The following is a 15251-nucleotide window of genomic DNA, read 5'->3' as shown; positions in this document are numbered from 1 at the left end:
GCCAGAAAGCAGACGGCTAGGGACTGAATGGCTAGTGCCAGAGAAAGTAGACGAATGTGTGATAGCACAAGGATTTCAATATATCAAGGTGACACACAAATTAAGGTCAATCCATCAAACTGTTAATGTTGCCTAGTCTTCCAATATTCCATTATCCTTATACATTGCTCTCTGTCAGCTTCCTTCATATTCTTTCAGTATTTAGAAGCTTACACTTTCATTGTCTTCACCCAAATTTCCAAAAAGCAAAAAAAACAACCATCTTTTTTTAAATAGAATCCCTACAGTGTGGAAACAAGTCCACACTGAGCCTCCGAAGAGTAACCCACCCAGATCCATTCCCCTAACTAATGCACCTAACCTCGGCATCCCTGAACACTATGGGCAATTTAGCATGGCCAATTCGCCTGACCTGCACATCTTTGGATTGTGGGAGGAAACCAAAGCACCCAGAGGAAACCCACACAGATGCAGGGAGAATGTCTGTGTGGAGTTTGCACAGTCACCTGAGGTTGCCTAGGCTGTAAGGCAGCAGTGTAAAAACAATGACTGCAGATGCTGAAAACCAAATACTGGATTAGTGGTGCTGGAAGAGCACAGCAGTTCAGGCAGCATCCAACAAGCAGCGAAATCGACGTTTCGGGCAAAAGTTGCCCGAAACGTCGATTTCGCTGCTCGTTGGATGCTGCCTGAACTGCTGTGCTCTTCCAGCACCACTAATCCAGTGTAAGGCAGCAGTGCTAACCACTGAGCCACCATGTTGCTCTTCACAAGGATTTTTACTTAAATGAAAACTCTCAAAACATTACGAGCAATTAATGTCACTCAATGCACAGCAACTAGGTATATCTCTACTTAGTGCAATCTAACTTGTTTTACTTCCTAATCTAATACTCATTTTATAACTATGAGGTGCTACCCGAGTTAGTAATCCTGGAATTACCCGCCTTTTAGCAGCTTTGGGGAAATACCTTCACAACATGGTCTCCACCAGTTCAAGATGAAGTATTGAGCACAAGCACAAGTTCAAGGGTAACTTGAAATGGGCAATAAATGCCAGACTAGTCAATGGTGCCTAGAAGAATTAATCAATAAAAACTACTTAGTAAGCCAAAGGATCCTGGCCTAAATTCATCTTTGGCATGGTGTGCAGTTTACATCCTTCTCACATGGAGTGGAATTTAGACTGGAATTTCAATAAGGCATAAGGCCCCATTTCCTCCCTCAGTTCCATGTTCCCTCTCCAGATAGATTGTCAGGGGTATAACACTCTACCAAGTTATCAGAGTTCGAGACTCTCAAGTTAAACACTAGCCTGATGGATACAGGTTTAACTCTAAATTTGAATGATAAATCTTTCAAGGAAGTAAATGTTTCTTGTGATAGGACAGACACTTGCAATTGTTCCACTCGCTAATAACTATACAGCTCGCTAGGAGACTTCAAATGCTGCTAAGAATCAACTGTACTGGTACAAAACTGAAATGACAGGCAGACCAAACAGTAACTTTAATTTCCCAAAACAACTTAGTGAAACAGTTGGGATTTTAAGTCAATGGTTATATAGTGGCTTCATATACCAGTTTGTTCTTGCTAGATACACTTTATTTCTCTACGTAAGATGAGATTTGAACACACGGACAGGCCAAAGATCATGACGCAGGGATCCTTTATTCAACTGGATTCAGGTCATTACAAACATGATGGCAAATTAAGCTTAAGAAAGAAAGGCACAGGGCTAAATATTATCACATTTTGGCGAAGTATCAATTTTATCGAGTTTCATGGAAGGTTTCTCTCTATGAGGCCAAGCGCAATTCTTATTATTTTATCACAAACTTGCCTCATTAACTACCTATTTTCCCCAATGTGTCACCCTCATCGTCCAACGCTCACCCAGTTCTCCCAATCGTCGTAGCTGGAAGTACTCACCAATCACAATATATTACAGGGAAATACTGACCAATCACCAGGTATTACAGGGAAATGCTCACCAATCACCAGATATTTCAGAATAGAGTCCCTTGAGCAACTGCTTTCTTTAAACCCTGGTGGAACACCAAATCAAGCTATAAAAATTTGAATTTGTCTCTCATGAGCAATATAATGGCACAGCAACCATAAACACATGCTGTTCATGGCTGACATTTCCTGGCACATGCAGATCCACTGACTGGCAGCAGTTGCTGATGGCCAGCAAGCCACCCAGTTTAAAGTCCTTAGCTACATCCCATCATCCACTGTCTCTAAATCACCATGGTGACTGTGGCTTCAGCATCAGCAACTTGATGGCCCTGTCTCATTTCCTGCTGACCATGGTAATGATGTGGTCACTCCAGCAGAGGCTAAAGTGGCAGTGGTGTAATGGATAGGCTCGTTCATTCTAGCTCTGGTCGCAATACGGTGACTTGTGCAGTGACTACACGTGGTGCATCAGGTCCATTCCACCTTGCAATGGCAGGAATCCTTGTGGTGGTGGCGAGGGGGCTGCCGCAGTGGACAGAGGCATTGGGAGTCCAGTCCGTTCCTCCTTTCTATGGCGGCTTCAGTGGTAGCTTTGGCAGCAGCATCCCAAAGGCCCATCAGAAACCTAGGAGACATGAATGGAACAAAAGGTGAACTTTGTCTGAATTATTTCTTTTTTTATATTTTCTGTAATTAAAATTGACGCTGGAGTATGACAACATAAACACTAATCACTGTATTTTCCTAATTGCAAGTGACAATAAATTATTATACTATACTGTACACTGCACTGTTCCCAAAGCCCCTGCAAATCAGCATCTTTCAGTATTCAGTGGGGTCTGTCACAAATTTGCAAGTACTCGGACAATTCCAAATTTTCTTTTGCACCCAGTGAAAGCAAAATAAGCATTATTGCCCCACAATGGAAACAAATTACTCGCACAATCGCCAATGACTAATTTACATTCCAGAGTTGTCTGCTGCACCCTGCTCTCATCTACTAGAACGGAGTGTCAAGCCTGTTTGACTGGTAGCGCCCGACACAGCTGAGCTGTGTTATGTAGAAGGAGAGCTTCCTCCTCCCCAGTGTCCTCACCCTCCTCAGTCAACTGTTCCCATCTCCCAGTTCTTCAGCATCTAGCACCTCACCTCATTGTCTGCTCCAATGTGCAGATGACAGCACACCTGGACTACAGTGGAGAAAGCCCCAGACCAGTCCAAGCAGCAGAGCTGAATCTTCATTAGCTCCACCACCTGCTTAGGTTAAGGCATGGGTGGCATTCTATTTGCACTGCACAGCAGTCAGGGAGTTGCAAAATGGTACTCTCAGCCCTGGTTGCAGCAGGTACCTCTGTCAGCAGCCTTGTAGAGCAACTGGACCCTCACTGTCCTTGACTCATCTCAACACATGCATCTACTTTTTTTCACCCAAGCCTTGAATGCTTCCACCCATCATCATAGAGCACCTGTTCCCTCTCCTCCAGTCAACGCATAGACCCCCAGAACTGACTTCTTTCCAGACCCATGTGACCGACTTTGACCAGAAGGGACTGACCAGACCACTATCTGCTGTCCTTGCAGATCCCCAACGGACAATATGCAATTCCCTGACTGCTTGTGAAGGTCTTACATGACTAACCATAACCTACTCCCCAAACTGTAGTCAGGTATTCCCTGACTGTGGCCAGGCCCCAGATTGTGTGTGTACTCAGCCCTTCACTCACTTTACCGAGCATCCCTTGACTGACAGCAGTTGCCCTTGACTCGACAGAGGACTACCCTTCACATTTGGTTGAAAAATCATGCAATGTGTTTGAGAGCAGGTAGGTAAGGCATGCTGTAGGTGCAAGATTGATATCTGTGCTGGTTACTCTGAGTGTGAGCAAATTAACATGACAATTCTGTGAGCACTTAGGGTTTGGATGAAGCACCGTTGTATTATAAGATAGGCTATGACAAAGCAAAACAGGAATGCTGTGATCATGTAGGTAGGCATGAACTGAGGGAGTGCTAAGAGAGAAAGCAAGCAGCCCTGAGATTCTGTTGGTCCAACCCATAAGCTGTATGCCTGTTTCTATGTGTAAAGGATCCTTGCAGCAGTATTTCAATCTTTGCTAATTGCCGGTGGCAGGGAGCCTAAAATAGACAGCAGAAGGGGTCCTGCAAGTGTATCAGAAGTCCCATGAGGGCTCAGAGGACAGTAGTTGTCAGATTTCACTGTAAACAAGTTGCAATGAAGAAATAAATAATTTACAAATAGATATGGTTAGGTGAATGGACCAAAATTTGGTGACATTTAACATGGATAAATGCAAGGTTATTCATTTTGGTCAGAGGAATAGAAAGGCAATTTATCTAAAATAAGAGAAATTTCAGAGTGCTTCAGTGCAGACAGAACTGGAAGGCCTCATTCATGAATTGTGGAGAATAAGTATGCAGTACAGCAGGTAAGAAGGAAGGCAAATGGAATTTTGACATTTATTGCTAAAAGAATAGACTAGAAATGTAGGGAAGTGTTGCCGGTACTCTACAAGGCATTCGTGAGATTTCACCTGGAGAATTGCATACAATTTTGTTCCCCTTATCTGTGTAAGGAATTTGTTATAGTAGATGCTGTTCAAGGAGGTTCACTAGCCAGATTCCAGAAATGAGGGTTCTAAAGAGAGATTGAGAAGTTTCGGCCGATACTCTCTGGAGTTAAGAAAATTTAAAGGTGATCTATTTGAGGTATAAGAAGACACGAAAAGATGTTTCCTCATGTGTGCAATCTAGAATGAGAGGTCATAGTTTTAGGGTGAGTGCAAACAGATTTAAAACTGAGACAAGGAGAAATTGCTTCCTCGAAGGTTTACGAGTCTGTGGAATTCACCATCTCAGAGTGCAGAGGATAGTGGAGCATTGAGTAAAAGTAAGGAGGAGACTGAAGATTTTTAATTGGTCATGGGTTGAAGGGTTATGGAGAGTGGGCAGGCAAGTGGCGTTGAGACTGTGATGGGATTAATCATGATCATATTAAATGGTGGAGCAGACATGAGGGCTGAATCACCGACTCCTGCTCCCGGTTCTTTTGTTCTTACGTATATTTCTGGTGTCCTGGGCCATCTCCTGCGATATTGTTGCTAGTTTTCCAAGATGGCAGTCTAAAGGAGCATACGGCAAGCTGACATCTGATTCACTTCGATTTTCGTCTCGGGAGCCATCAACATCTAGTTTCCTCAGAGCAAGGGGTAGAGTAGGAAGCTGCATATTAATGAGATGGGATTCTATATTAATGAAGCTGTTAACAAGCAATAATCCTCCCCCAACCAAGCAGGAATCTGATCTTGTCACCCAGAATGCTGTTTTAAAATGCAACAAGTTGCTGCTGTCATCAAGAAAAGGCCTCATCCCACTTTTCACATAATTCTCACAGGGTTCCAACCATAGTCCATGTCATTCAAGCCACTAAGATTTGTCCCAAATTGTTTGTGTGGAATTGAGCCCACATCTGGTAGAAGAAAATCATTTGTCTGTCCAATTCATCTCTCCAAGAGGCATCCCTTCCCCAAACACACCCTTTTTCTAGAGAAGATCCATTTGACCTCCCTAGCTGCCCGTCACCACCTGTATTTAGGTAGTCTTGGTATAACTTCTTGAGCTGTCTTGCTTAGTGTGCTCCTTCACCATCACCACTTGTTGCTTTAGGTCTTCTACTACTAGTGCAGGTCACTGGATTATTAGTCCACTAACTGACCTCATTTGAAAACCATTTGTTTGATTAAAGCCAGCACTGGATCAATCCCAAATGGCAGTTTATTCCAGAAGGATCACTTGACATTGATTGAGCCAAAGGAGGTTTACTTCCTGTCAGACAACCAGAAAAAAGTGCATTAGCAATAACAGTGGCAGAGCTACAACCCAAAGAATTATACCTTTTCATCTCACAGAGATTGGGAGATATAGGGCAGAACTTGAAGACATGAAATTATTAAATCATTCACAAGAGAGGAATTGCAGAACTCCATTGTACAGAGACATTTGAGCGTCTTGATACATGAATCACAAAACTTTGTGCAGGTGTCACAAGTGATTAGGAAGGTAAATGGAATGCTGGATACTTACTGCAAAGGAAATGGAGTATTATAAGAGGGAAATTTTAATGCAGCTGTACAGTACCTTGGTGGGATGAGATGTGGAGCACTGTGTACACTTTTGAAGTCCTTACTTGATAAAAAGAAAAAAAAATTGTGTTAGAAGTTATTCATACAGGGTTCACTGGATGCATTCCTGAGATGAAGGGCTTTTTTAAAAAAATCACTCATGAGATGTGAGCATCACTGACTGACTAGCATTTATTGCTCATTCCTAGTTGCCCAGAGAAGGTGGTGATGAGCTGCCTTCTTGAACTGCTGTCGTCCATGCGCTGTAAGTAAATGCACAATGCCCTTGGGAGGGAATTTCCATGCTTATAGTACAATGAGAGGCTTATAGGCCTATCACCATTGGAATTTAGATGACTATAGGGCGATCATGTTGTCGCATAAAAAATACTGACGGGACTTGATAAGATGGGCAATGGAAGATGTTTGCCCTTGTAGGGAAACTAGAACTTGGGGAACCAGTTTAAGAATAAGAGTTCTCCCTTTTTAGATGGAAGTGAGTAGTTTCTTTTTTCGTCCCAGAGAGTTGTAAGCCTGTTGAATTCTGTTTCCCAGAAAGCAGTGGGAGTTGGGTTATGGATTTTATTCAAGGCTGACTTATAGAGTCATAGAGATGTACAGTACAAAGGTAAACCCTTCGGTCCAACTCTTCCATGCTGACCAGATATCCTAAACTAACCTAGTCCTATTTGCCAGCATTTATATCCCTATAAACCCTTCCTATTCATATACCCATTCAGGTGCCTTTTAAATGTTGTAATTGCACCAGTCTCAACTGCATCCTCTGGTAGCTCATTCCATACATGCACCACCCTTTGTATGAAAAAAGTTGCTCCTTAGGTCCCTTTTAAATCTTTCCCCTCTCACCTTAAACCTATGCCCTCTAGTTCTGCACTCCCCCACCCCGAGGGTGAGACTTTGTCTGTCCACCCTATCCATTAAATTTTTGATTAGTTGTTTTGATTTTACAACAAGGGAGCCAAAAAGTCGTCAGGAAAATAGAGTTGAGACCACAACCAGATTATTCATGATGCTTTTGTCGAGCCAGCTGAGAGGATTGAATGGTCTATCCCTGCTCCTACCCTCTATTTAAAGGGGAGAAGTGAAAAAAGAAATGTGAATATGACAAACACCTTTAAGTAAAGCACATGAATTTATCGCAACAAATACGCAATGACAATTTTCAAGAAATGGTGTTTACTACTCTGAAACAGCTTGTCTTTCACAAAAATAACATTTCGTTATTTACATAGTTTCACAATCCAACTGTGTAGTGTGTCAAAGACGGTTCCTACCACACATCAGCAAGAATGTCAACCACTGGATTCTTAGACAAGATGTCATGCTTAAAGGCAAGAAAACATAAACAAACACTCATAGGTGAGGTAAAGAAAAATACCCTTAAGGGTAAATGGCAAATTATATCTTTCATGAGTCAAGTATCAAAGAAAAGTAACTAAGGTGTGCACCTGTTTTTTACAGAATTTCTTTTGCAATCAGGGAAATGCAAATTCTTATCTTTGTTTGATCCATTACACAAGCAACGGAACAAAGTTTTAATTTATTCTCAGAAGATTAAAATTTTTAAAATGCTTTTGGTTTTATTTAGCTTCTTCAATACCCTCCCTTCTGCATTTGTAGGTGTTGAATTTGCTGGGTTTACAATTCACAGGTGTCTCCAGTGTTTTGTCCAAGGGTGATTTTTTTTTTAACTGTGGGTGTTGCTCGATTATGAGACCATGAGGGTTTCCAGAGTCAAGTGTGGACATGTCCCAACCTGACAGTCTCACAAACACACACACACACACACACACACATTGGGTTGAGTGAGCAACAGAAACAGGTTGGCTATGCTCTGCCTAGTAACAACAAAAGCCAGGTACAATACAACTACCACACAAGTAAAAAACGGTGGGTGTCAGGAATTTAAAATCAAAACAACTAATACTTATCCAATTAAGCACAAAGGTGGGCTTGTAACATGACAAGACTAACTCAAAGAGTGGGCATTAATTGACTGAGAGTGAGAGACCTCTCCAGACTTTGAGATGATACCTGGCCATGGCTGTTAGGCAGACATTGCAAGGCAGGGAAACTCCTTTACAAAGCAGCCTGCAGCCATTTGTAAGTGGGGTTTTGCAACGAGAAAACCATTACCTTTTTCTGGTTGTATTTCAGCAACAGCTGGAAGCCTGCTCACCAACTGGAAAATTTCAGTCATCATGGGTTAGGGATCTAAAAAGGCCTCTGAATGGCCTCAGTTAGCTGATTGCAGGCTGGCATCCATATTGCCCCTGCGGCACACCTGCCAAACATGGGCATCCTTGGAAAGACAGCATCAAGAAACAGCACAAAACTATTCGCTTTTTATCTTCTGCCTGTCATCTCTCTTTCTGTCTCCGCAGATACTGTGAGACCTGCTGAGTTTTTTTTGTATTGTCTGCTGTTATTACACAGAAAATAGAAAAATCATGGACAGGAACAGGCCTTTCAGTCCATTATGTCTGTGCCAACCATGATGCCATTCTAAACTAATCCCATCAGTTTACATATGGTCCGTATTCCCTCCATTCCCTGCCTGTTTATGTGTCTATCTAAATGCTTATTAAACTTTGCTAATGCTTATGCCTGTAGAGTATTCCAGACACCTATCATCCTCTGTATAAAAACATTTGCCTTATGCATCACCTTTGAAATTTCTCCCTCTTACCTTACTATGTATTTGACATTTCCTGTAGCATTTTTTCTGTATCTGTTTTGTATTCTGTAACATGTTCCAATAATGAGATGTTATGGGGTGGACTTTATGGTTTAAACATGGTTCATTTAAGAGTGTCTTGAATAAGGGGTTGGTGAACATTCTAACCCCTGCCTGGAGGAAGACCCATGTGATTTTGTTGCCTCAGTGACAAGAGGTGACAAAGGTTCACTTGAAAAAAATATAAGAAACTCAAGAGCCACTTTTCACACCTTGTTATTAAAGAGGGGTACCTGGTCTTCCTTGGCACAACCTCTTAGATGCTGTTCTGAGCAAAAGGAAAAAGATTCTTATTGCGTTAGGGCCAAGTAGAATGCTGGTGGGATATGGTTCTCTGTTTAAAGGGGTGAAACGTGTGGAGATTTAAGAATCAAGGAGCTGTTGGAGGATATTGTAGTGTCTGAAATGCTAAAAGACTGAGTGAATCAATTTAATGGGCACTGAAAGAACCACTCTGACAGGGAAGGGAGAAGGTAACCTATTGGGTACGTTGTGAACTTGAATCTACTTAATGCTAATCTGATGAGACCGTGCTCTAAAGTATAAACTAGCATAGGGTTTTGAACTGTGCCAATTCATTAATGGTAAAAGTATTTTGCCTATAGTTTAACATGTTGATCTTGCCTAGCACACACCCTGTGTGATGTAACCTGTATGTCTCTGTCCAAGATTTTTTTTAACCCTATGATCTGTGTCCTTGCTTACTATGATCTGCCTGTGCTGCTCGTAAACAAACGTTTCACTGTACTTAGGTACACATGGCAATATATCAATCAAATATATTAATTGCCAACTACACGGGGTTTAGTTAATGTTGATTTCAGTTTGCTTGTCACAAACAGTCTTAAAACATGAAATCATTTCATGCAATTCTTTTATCAGTTACTGAAAAGTCATTTTTTAAAAATGTAATTGGCTTCTATCTGTTAGGCCTCTATTGGCCCAACTGTTACAAATTATGTGTGTAATTACTGCCACAGACTGCACCCAAAGGCAATTACAACAGAGGTAGAAGTTATGTGACTACAGTAAGCCAATCTGTACACTAAGTGCTATTGCATATCATTAAACAAACCCCTTCTCAGACAGAAAAAAACAAAAAAACTACACTTAATTTGCAGTTCCAAATTATGCAAATTACCCAATATGCATATTATCTATTACACAAAACTATTAACTCTTGTCAATAACATTTTTGTTAGTTTCTGAGCATGCATTACATTACAAGTTTCTTCTGTATAAGAGTTGCTCCAAGTCCAGTCTCTCGCACAATCCTGCAAGGTGACTTCATCGTTGATGATGTAATGCATAGTGAGGCATTATCCTCACCAGTTGTTTAATTCCAGTGAAAGTTGATTCTTGCTCTGTGTCCAAGTGGCACTGAACATCCTTAGCAGCAAGTTTGCGTAAAGGTTGACAATGATGCCAAAATAGATAAGATCTTTACTGGAATCCAACATATCATTGCACTGTTTTCACATCTGTTGGTCACTGCATCTGTGTTACCATTATTGCTCTCATCTTGTCTAAATCTGAGCAATTTCCTTTCAATGGCAGTACATGATCTAAGTACTTGTCTCAGGCATGTTCAATTGCATCTTGTTCATGTTTAACTTCAAGTTCACTTGGCAATTGCAGTAGATACTGATTGTGATCTTCAATGGCTACTTCCAATATGTCTCCATATCCATAGACCAGCAGATCATTCACAATAACTTCCACTCCTGGAAGTTCACTAACTATCTCATGATAAAAATCACACAACACCAGGTTATAGTCCAACAGGTTTAATTTACAGTGTGATGTAACTGAAATTATACATTGAAAAATTGATTGTATATTTTTCAATGTATAATTTCAGTTACATCACACTATAAATTTTTGCTATAAAATCTGTGTTACGATCGAGCCCTCCACTATCACCTGATGAAGGAGCGTTGCTCCGAAAGCTAGTGTGCTTTCAATTAAACCTGTTGGACTATAACCTGGTGTTGTGTGATTTTTAACTTTGTACACCTCAGTCCAACAGCGGCATCTCCAAAACGTATCTCATGATAGTACTCTGATGAAGAGTCATCTAGAGGCGAAACATTAGCTTGCTCTCTCTCCATGGATGCTGTCCGGCTTGCTGTGATCTCCATCATTGATTGTTTTCAGTACAGATTCCAACATCTGCAGTAACTTGCTCCCACTAACAATCTCATGTTGTCTGCATTACTATTCTTCTGGAGGAATGGAAATGTAAGTTGATTAGAAGAAACTAGCAGAGCTTGCTATAAGAAAATAGTGTTCAACTAATTTTTTTTAGAAGTAGTAACAGAAAGGGTTGTGAGAGAGTTAATACTGTGACGTGGTGTACCTGGACTTCCAGAAGAAGTTTGATACAGTGTCACACAACAGACTTGTGAGAAAAGTTATAGCTCATGCAATAGAAGTCACAGTAGCAAGGTGAACACAACACTGGCAGAATCATAGGAAACAGACAGTCGTGATCAATGGATTTTCTTTTAGGATGGAGGCAAGATTTTTAATGGAGTTCCCCAGGAATCAGTACAAGGATCTTTCCCTTTCCTGACAAAAGGTAAACGTAAAATCACCACAGTCCAAGTGGACATAGGGCTGTTCAGTCAGAGAGAGACAGCTGGTGGTGGTTTAAGAATATTTCATGGTGACCTCATCCTGTGGAAGAATTGAACCCATGTTCTTAGCATGACCGAACATAAAATCAGCTAGCCAGCCAACTGATCTCCAAAATGTCACTGTAGTCTCAGAGAGCAGCTCTCTAATGGAAGAGAGAACTGGTGGAACTTAACGTAAGGGTCACAATGCTTCAGGTGAAGGTGAGATGGAATGTCCTGCATGCTAACTTCATCTAATACAAGAATTAAAACCACACTTTTGGTATTAGTTTGACCTGACAGACCAGCCATCAAGTCAACTGACCGAACTGATCCCATCCTTTCCTTACCCTATATTAATAGTCTAGACCTTGATGTGCAGGTGACACTTTCAAAGTTTATGGGTGTTGTAAAATTTGAAATCATTATAGACTGTGATGAGGGCAGTGTAGAACCTCAAAAAGACAAAGACAAATTAGTGGAGTGGATGGATAGGTGGCAATGAAGTTCAATAGAGAGGAGTGTGATGTCATAAATTTTGTAAAGAACATTATTTTTTGTAAACAATTTGAGCAACAAATTTTGTAATAATGTAAAAAACATGAACAGACATTAAAATGTAAGGGGTACATTTCTAAAGGGCATGCAGGAGCAGAGGGAAGAACTGGGTGTATATGTGCACAGATCATTGAAGGCATTTGGACAGGTTAGGAGAGAATTTAATAAACATGCTCCCATACCCTGGCTTTTATGAATACGACATAAAGTACAAATGCAAGGAGCTGCTGCTGAATTACACAAAACACTTGTTAAACCTTATCTGGAGTATTATATAGAGTTCTGGATGAAAGGATGTGAATGCATTGGAGAAAGTACAGAAGGCATTTCTAATAACTGTTCCAAGGATGAGAAGCTTCAGCGCTGAGCTTAGGTTGAAAAGATTGGGTCAGTTTTCCTTGGAGAGATGGAGATATGAAAAGGCTGGATAGAATAGACAGGGAGAAACTGTTAATGTTTGTAAAAGAATTAAGAAAGAGCGAACACAGATTTAAAGTGATTTGCAAACTGAAAAGCAAATGTGGGGTGATTAAAAAATATTTTCACACGATCATAGAATCCCTATAGGGTGGAAGCAGGCCATTCAGCTCATCAAGTCCACACTAACCCTCTGAAGAGCATCCTACCCACAACCCCTTACTCTATCCCTGTATTTCCTAAAGTCAATCCATCTAATTTGTACATCTTTGGGTTGTAAGAGGAAACCCACACAGACATGGGGAGAATATGCAAACTCCCCACAGACAAGGGTGCAATCAAACCTGGATCCCCGACACTGTGAGGCAGCAGTGCTAACCACTGAGCCACCGTGTCACTCCACGGTAAGTGGTTTGAACCTGGCATGCACTGCCTGAACTTTTGGTGGAGGCAGATTCATTTGGACATTCAAGAGGGAATTAGCTGATGTTCATTTGGAGAGTCGGTGTAGACGCAATGCCTCACATCTGTTATCTGGAACTCCAACTGTTCATTCTTCACTTTGCGTTGTATTCTCAGCTATTGCTTTCCTTTTACAAAGAGTATCATTTCATCATATACCTCAACCTGACCTTCAAGGTCTTCATTATTGGAAAATCATTTTGAGTGAAGGACAGGGGCAGCAGATGCATGGGAACACCACCACCGAGAAGTTAGTCATCCCCAAACAAGCTCAGCCCCACACACCTAAATAAAAATGGGTAAAGTCCAACCAAGGTGTTTCAGCCTGACTGTAATTTTAAAAATGATGCTCCATTGAAGACAGTAAACAGCTTAGCCTGCAATGATTAGAAGGTTCAAATCTGCTTGAGAACCTCCAATGATTCCTGGGTGGGTAACTGTTCTCTCAACCCTGAGGTGATATTTATCTGCATTAGTTTTTAAAAATATTCTATGAAGTTAGTAGGAGTTATTTTGTTCCCATTTTCTTCTTTAGTAAGATTTCACTCAAGAAGCCAAATGTTGTTAAGAGATTAGGATCCAAAAGAAGAATTCATTATAAACAGCCAAGAATAAACACTTCAGGCTTTTTTTTTGCAGAAGATTACAGAAGAGAAATGACGTGCAGATTTTCATCTTGATCTGGCAGGGTCTATACTTTTTCCAGGTTGCATTTGGACTATTGGGGAAGATCTTTGGCAGGGAAATGGAGATGGCTGGGGAAGCGACAGGAAACATCCATTAAGCCACGTTTGACCCAGTGCCATTACTGGGGCATTTTCCCAGTGACAGGATCCAATTCTGAGTGGCTCTCCATGGATATGGACAAGCAATTTACATAATTAAAGGTGTACCTTCAGGTCATTTTAGAAGCCATTAATATTTGTTAATGCAAAGGAAGTATGAAACCACGTAGAGAGACAGCCAAAGTCATGGTGAGGGGGGTCTACCTTTTACAGCCCTTTTTAGGGAGGGGCTCATGGAGACTCGAAGAGTTCAAGGGTGAGATTCAAGGATCAGGGACGTCAGCCATAGTAGCTCCATTGGTGTTGTCCGACAACTTTCTCTTCCAAAACACAACCTTATGAAATTTTCAATTTCTTAAAATTGTAATTGCTGGAGCTTTGAAGTTTTTAATCTGCACGGGTAACGCCCTCTTCTCCCAATAGTGCTGCTGAGGATTTAAAGCTGCCAGCCCCTCTGATTGAATGAGAGATCTAATTGGGGTAAGACACTAAAGACGAATGACAAATTAGATGTAGAAAGGGTGTTTCTTCATGGGGAGGGATGAGAGATCATAGTTTTAGGAGAAGGGGTAGCAAGTTTAAAGCTCACATGGGAACGAATTACTTCTTTAAAAGGGTCGTGTTTCTTCAGAATGCAGTGGATGCCGGGAGACCCAGCAAAGGAGAAGATAGTCAGATTTTTAATTAGTAATAAGTTGAAGAGTTCTGCAGAGTGGTCAAGAAAGTAGAGTTGAGGTGGAGATGAGATCAGCCATGATCAGACCAACTGGGAAAGCTGGTTTGAGGGGCGAAATTGTCTACTCCTGCTCACAGCTCTTACATTCTTAAAAGATGCAGGAACAGAAGTAGGCCATTCAGCCTATCTAGTCTGTTCTGCCATTCATTGAGATCGTGGCTGATCTGATAATCCTCAACTCCACTTTCCTGCCTTTTCCTCATTCCCTTAATAATTAAAAAGAAATCTGTCTATTTCAGCCTTGAATACACAGCCTCAACAGCTCCCTGTGGCAAAGAATTCCAAAGATTCACTAGAGACATCAGCAGCCTCCTCAATAGTACAATGGACATGGCACTCTGCTATTAGCAAGTATGGGCTCAGAACCCACATTTTGCCTCAATATCATACTCCCAAAACCTGCAGTAAAGTCTAGGTCATTGTATCCAGTTTTTGGTCCTCGCACATGGTCGGTGTGATGTTGAGTCTTTGCAAAGTGGTGGGCAAAGGTGGGTCATGACACTGATTCTCATAATAAAGCACTTTTGTTGTACAATAAACTGAAAATTTGGGTCTGTACATCTAAGAAGCATTAGTTTGGAGGTGATCTGATTGAGGTTTAGAAGTGAAGGGATTGATTTCCCCAATGATTTAGATAAAAGAGAACCAAGTATCACTGTTCCAGGGTGTGGAAGGGGTTCTTGTGGTGCAGAGGTAGACACCTCTCAATGAAATTGTTGAATGCTCTTGGACAGGCTGGAATTCAATGCCCACCAACGGTCCACCACCTCCTCTTGACCTGGAGACCCACATTCAAGTCTCACTTCCTCCAGA

General features: G+C 41.3%; 1 long non-coding RNA gene across 1 annotated transcript; it reads right to left on the bottom strand.

The window, feature by feature from the left end:
• Nucleotides 1-1744: 1744 nt before the first annotated feature.
• On the bottom strand, nt 1745-5766 carry LOC140465121 (uncharacterized). Its single transcript, XR_011955106.1, has 3 exons — nt 5699-5766; nt 5043-5205; nt 1745-2590 (listed from the first exon to the last, which is right to left on the bottom strand). It is a non-coding gene; the product is annotated as an uncharacterized lncRNA (long non-coding RNA).
• Between the last annotated feature and the right edge of the window lie 9485 nt (nt 5767-15251).

This window comes from Chiloscyllium punctatum, chromosome 41, assembly GCF_047496795.1.
Source record: "Chiloscyllium punctatum isolate Juve2018m chromosome 41, sChiPun1.3, whole genome shotgun sequence".
Classification (NCBI taxonomy): domain Eukaryota; kingdom Metazoa; phylum Chordata; class Chondrichthyes; order Orectolobiformes; family Hemiscylliidae; genus Chiloscyllium; species Chiloscyllium punctatum.
This window is presented reverse-complemented; position numbering and strand designations above follow the sequence as displayed.